Here is a 6,262-nt window from a genome sequence, read left to right on the forward strand (position 1 = left end):
AGGCCAGGTTTAGACCGCAGCTTAGGCTCGGTAGCTTTAATTATAACTTGTACATTTAGACTCATAAGTCAGGTAATGTTCCTACGAGTGGAATTTATGGCTCGATGAGTGGTGGAATGGATCTGTGATGAGTATGATGTAACCGTGGGATATGTTAAGACGATTTAAATGTGACGAGAAGTGTTTTCTTGAAATGTAAAGGAGAGACCATTAGGTGCTTGATTTTTGTTTTGATGTGACGTACAGTTTCGAGTATGAACGTTTTGAAGGATCTTTCACGTTGTTAAATTTTGGGACAAATTAAATTCTTATGTCTGGTTAATGAGTTGGACTCAGATAGACTAAGTGATTGCATAGTAACTGTGACTGCAAAAGGGTATAACAAGATACCAATTTGAGGCTAAGCGAGTGGGTTATCCACTGCGGAGTAATCTACGTAGGTGTGTTTCTTATAATATGAGTGGAGAGTTTCTTTTCTGCCAGCAGGGCTTGTGTGTTGAGATTTGAATTTGAATCTGGTTGAGAAAGTTGACTTGAGTGTTCAAAGAATGAAGGCGAGCTTAGTAGATGATTTGAGGTATTTTATGGTTTGTGTTACCTGAGCTTGTGAAAACGTTACATGGAATTGACTGCAGGATTATGACAATACTAGAGTATGGGTATGGTGAGTTATCAGATGTTTTGTTATATGACTTTGAGCCAAGTGGGGGATTCTGCTATCTACAATTTGATTGCACAATTATGTGCGGTATTGGTTTTGGTCCAAGGCATACTTGTTGATTAGTTATGACTTACAGAGGTTGATATCGGGGATGACTCGAGTAAGAAAGTTTCTTGAATGCGGGTTATATTGCACTTTATGAAAATATGAAAAATCATGAAATGATTAAATTGTTATTTTGAAGGATGTAGTGCGCATAAAGTATGAATTTGATTGGTGGTGTTAAGGCAGGGTTACTTCTTTGGGGGCTGTTGTGCTAATGAAGCTTATGTCTTTCAGCCCGTTTGGGTGGTGCAATTTAGATTTGAGCATAGTAGGTGACTTTCGAAAGGGTTCTAATGAATTCAAAATATTTATGTGTCAATTGAAATTCGAAATTTGTATATTGCCAGAATCGGTTATTTACATTAGATAATGCCGGGATTTGCGCTAATTCTGTATGACTATCGATTCTACATTTCAGTGCAAGAAAGGTAAAAAGGAAACATTTTAAGTCCGCATAAGGTCTTTTCAGAGTGGGTGTTTCGGTTGTGGTATTTATAGGGGTAGTTATGATGTGGTGAGACTCTATAGATGTTTTGGTGGCAATATTCTTGGGTTTTGGTGACCTACGTGGTTTGGTAGAGTTAGAGGAATTTAGTTCTAATAGCTTGGTTATGTGCAGATGGATTTCAGAGTGTTCTTGATGTTTTCTACCATGGTTTGAACCGGATATTTTCTACTGATGTGGGAAACGTGTTGTGTATTATGATTTCCTCCTAAAGGAAGCAAGAGGAAGGTTTCTAACTAACCGGGTATGTAATTTGCTGGTGACTCAGAGTTGATAATGGGATTCTTGTGCTTGTCACATGATGGCATAATAGATGTGGTTTGTTGTGCGGGATTAGGATTTACATGTACAAGGTGACAGTTCAGTCTTGAAGAGAAGGTAACGAATGTTGGACAGCATGGTCAGTTTCATATATTTCGATGAATGTTATAACTGCTCGGTAATTCTTGAGAAGGGTGCGTATTTCAGAAGGCGCGTTGTGTTTTGACTTATGGATGTTCATCGGTATTGCAGTACTCACCTGGTTGATAGACTACTGATATTCAAATTATTGCTATATGGCACGGAAGAATTATGAAAGTATTCCTCATGGGATTATCGTGAATGGAAGATGTGTTAGTCATTTTAGTGCTGGAGTTGGGATCAGTTACGGTGATTCATGTGTTCGATGAATTTGGAGACTGGGAGTTCTTAGAAGTAAATTGTTTCGGGGTTGTGACCTATTTGAGGTGACTATTTTATTTAGAACTTGGTGGAGGCACTAGTTGCGTTAATCATTTATGATACCTACGTGCTATAAGTGTGCATATATGTGAGGTTTGAGCCATTGTGCGGGCATTAGAGCAAGTACTTATGCTCGAAAGAATGCTTAGGCTATGATATGCCTAGAGTTGACTGTTAAACGTAAAGTTATAATATTTCTCATGTTCGTACCTTTGTTGAGAACTATCTGGGCTACATTTGAGGTTACAAGGAGGTTGATTCCCCTGAATAAATGGGGTAGTTACTATTTTTGCGTTAATTTACCAATTTGAAGTGTGACAGCAGACTTTACACATGCTTACGCTATGGCATGTTATTTATACCAGTTCAGGAGCATGTGAATCTTATTTTATTTATTATATACATGTGTACTTATTTGATTGCTCCTCTATGATATGCTTGGACTAGAGGCGTGTGACCATGTCAGGCGGATTATGTTATTGGCACGTGAGTTGTCCGTGCGGATTCATATACTGATATTATTGGTACGTGAGTTGTCCGTACGGATCCATATACTGATATTATTGGCACGTGAGTTATCCGTGCGGATCCATATACTGATATTATTGGCACGTGAGTTGTCCGTGCGGGTCCAGATATTGATACTATAGCACGTGAGTTGTCCGTGCGAGTGATGTTAATGTGAGCTCTAGAAGAGCCGGTTACTGTTATTAAATTTTTGTGTCTTGGTTCTACTATATATATTGAGCTTATAGCATTACAATTGTAGTGGTGCTTGTTCAACTTACAATACGGTTCTCTACTTTGAGACATCTTCCATTTTGGGTACAAGGTTGCGTAGTTGTGGATTGAGTGGTATTGGTGTGGCATGTCAATAGGATAGTTGTGTTTAATAATATAAGGTCATTAGACCTAGAATGGATACTATCAGGTTTGATTCCGGTATATTGGGAGGATAATATTGAAAGTCGGCTTAGGAGAGGATTGTGGTTCTGGTTGGGGCGAGAGAACTTCATGGCTAGTGGATCTGATGAGTGGTTATGAGTTTTTAATTGCTTCTTTCATCATTGGCAGTGTACGAAGGTTTTGGAATGATGTTTTGTTGAATGCGGGGTTTTATACTAGTACTTGGTTGGTTTTGAGTAGTTACTGCAATCAGAAATGGTGCTACGAGTATGGGAGTTGTGTAGTATGTTATGTGATTAAATTTGGGATTATGGTTATGGCTGGATACAGCTTGTTAAGACTCATATAGAGTGTAAATGTGAGATTCGGGTTTTCGAAAGAAATTTTTAGATGTTAGAAATTGGATTCCAAGGTTTATAGGCTAATGCTAAACTAGTAATTTTTAGTTATGTTGTGTAGTCAGGCCTATATTGAATAGGGTGTCGTGAGATCACCACAGGGTACATGCGTAGTAAGATGGAATAGTGATTTGGTGGCTTGGAAACAACTCTTGGCACGTTCGAGGGTGAACGCATGTTTAAGTGGGGGAGAATATAACGACCCGGCCGGTCGTTTTGAGTATTATAACCCCGTTCCCCCATTTACTGCTCAATTAATGCCTTACAATTGATTTATGACTTACCGGGTTAGTTGGTTCGGACCCGAAAGGATTTCGGTGATTTTGGACTTAAGAGCGTGTCCGAAAAATATTTTGAGGTCCGTAGTGGAATTAGGCTTGAAATGCTGAAAGTTGAATTTTTGAAAGTTTGATGGAGGGGTTGACTTTTTGATATCGGGGTCGGAATCCGATTATGAAAATTGGAATCGCTTCGTTATGTCAATTATGACTTGTGCGCAAAATTTGAGGTCAATCGGACTTGATTCGATAGGTTTCGACATCGAATGTAGAAGTTGAAATTTCTGAGTTTCATTAAGCTTGAATTGGGGCATGATTAGTGGTTTTAGCATTGTTTGGTGTGATTTGAGGTTTCAACTAAGTTTGTATGATGTTTTAGGACTTGTCGGTATATTTGGGTGAGATCTCGAGGGGCTCGGGTGAGTTTCGGACCATTTCTAGGCCATTTTAAATTGCTGGTTTTTGTCAACAGAGGTGTGAATCGCGATCGCGAACATCAAGTGGCGTTCGCGAAGAGTAAATATCAGTGTGGGGCCTTGTGAATCACGATCGCGGAAGCTATTTCGCGATCGCATAGAACAAACCTCTGTTGCACTGACCCGATTTTTAAAGCTTGTATCTCGCAATCTATAACAAATTTGGAGATGATCCAAAAATAAAAGTTGTAGTTTTTTATGTCTAGTTTCTAGAAAGTCAAGCCATTTGTCATTTGTAAGTGTGTACAAAAAGTTATGGTGGATATACTATAGGCTGTCTGGGAAGAGTTTGAAAGTCTCTGTTGCACAGGGCTAACTTTGGAAGCTTATATTCGAGGCGTTTGGAGGCCAATTCACAAGGCAAAGGCATAGCAGAGCAAAGAATTACACGGTTTGAAGTAACACTTCTAAACTTGATTCTGAGAGTATGAATCCCCAAAATTTGGTATGATATAAATTATTTGGAGGTGACACACACAATAGGCGACGAGCATGTAGACGTGTACTACAGAAATTGTGTCTTGAATAAATCCTGTACAGTTGTAAAATTAATGAATCATGTTATTATCTGAACATGTTCGTCCTGTTAGGGAAATTGAGTCGAGGCTCTTATTAAATATCGTGTTTAGGCTATGTGCCAATATTTTAGGACCCATGGGGTCATGTTGCTGTTGAATTAATTTTTTCAAAAATATACATTTCACACTCAGTCATATTCATCCATTGTGAGTATATTTATGGGATCAAGTTGCACGTCGCAGCAGGCCATATTGGCTTTATATATGTTATAAATAAATGGATCGGGGCTGCCCTCCTGCAGCAGGCCAGAATGGCTTTATATATTATTATTATTATTATATGGATCGGGGCTGCCTGCTTGCAGCAGGCCTAATAGGATTTACTATTTTATAGATCGGGGCTACTGCACTTCGTGTGCAGATCCAGATGCTCCCGGATACAGCGGCTGCTAGATTTCGAAGTTAATTCTGTAGGGGACTATCAAGATAGCTGCTTGACGTTCGCAGACTTGATTCCCTTCCTGTTTAATTATTGTATTGTTCTATATTTTCATACAATGATTTTGTCAGTCAGACTATGTATTCATATTAGATGCTCACGCACTCAGTGACAACGGATTTTTGGAGTGTTATATTAGAAATTGTGAGTTTCTTCTGCTGAATTTAATTATTTTGTTCTCAAACTTAATAGATATGGTGGTTTATTGAGATTGTTGGCTTGCCTAGTATTGAGATAGGCGCCATCACGACATGTGAGATTTTGGATCATGACAGATAAGCAGTTAGGGAAAAAATAACATGGAAATAGAAGAGATAACAATTTTAGTTAAGGCACATATGACTCAAATAAGCATCAAGGGTGGATCATGAAGCAATTAATTCTAACTAAAGCAAGTAGAGGTGAAACTGGTAATTAAGAGACGTATTCATAGCATCACAACTGCATAATCAGTGAATACAAGGACCTAAGAACCCTAAAAGGCTAACTTTCCACAAATAAGTCCGAGCACATACTCGTCACCTCGCGTACACGGACTACAATTAGCATAGAAGACTCAAACCCTAAGGGGTAGTTCCCCCACACAAGGTTAGGCAAGATACTTACCTCAAAGAAGACAAACTGATACTCTAAAATGAACTTCTCGAGTAAAATGACCTCCGGGCGGCTAAAATCTAATCAAAATAACTTGAAAGAACAAATAAAACTCAAAAGAGACTATTCCGGATCATAAAGCCTCAATCTTTATCAAAATAAAAAAAATCAATCCAAAAGTTGACCCCCGGGCCAGCACCTCGGATTCTGACAAATTTCACAAAACCCGAACACCTATTCCGATATGAGTTCAACCATACTAAAATTATCAATTTCCGATGCCAATTCGTCCCTCAAATCATGATTTTTCATTTTGAAAATTTTCTTCAAAAATCACCATTTTCGCCATCTCAAAACACAAATTAAATGATAAAAATAAAGATAAAATCATGAAATATAATAAATTCTAGGTGAAGAACACTTACCCGATCGATTTTCTTGAAAAACCCACAAGGAATAGCTCAAACCCGAGCTCTAGAACTCCAAAATGGTGAAAATGGCAAAACCCTCGGAATAGAGTACTATTTATTCTGCCCAGGTGTTTGTGTTTCGCGAACGCGGAAGAGCATTCGCGTTCGCTAAGAAGAAAAATGAAAGCT

The sequence above is a fragment of the Nicotiana tabacum genome, chromosome 14 (assembly GCF_000715075.1).
Source record: "Nicotiana tabacum cultivar K326 chromosome 14, ASM71507v2, whole genome shotgun sequence".
In the NCBI taxonomy this organism is placed as follows: Eukaryota; Viridiplantae; Streptophyta; class Magnoliopsida; order Solanales; family Solanaceae; genus Nicotiana; species Nicotiana tabacum.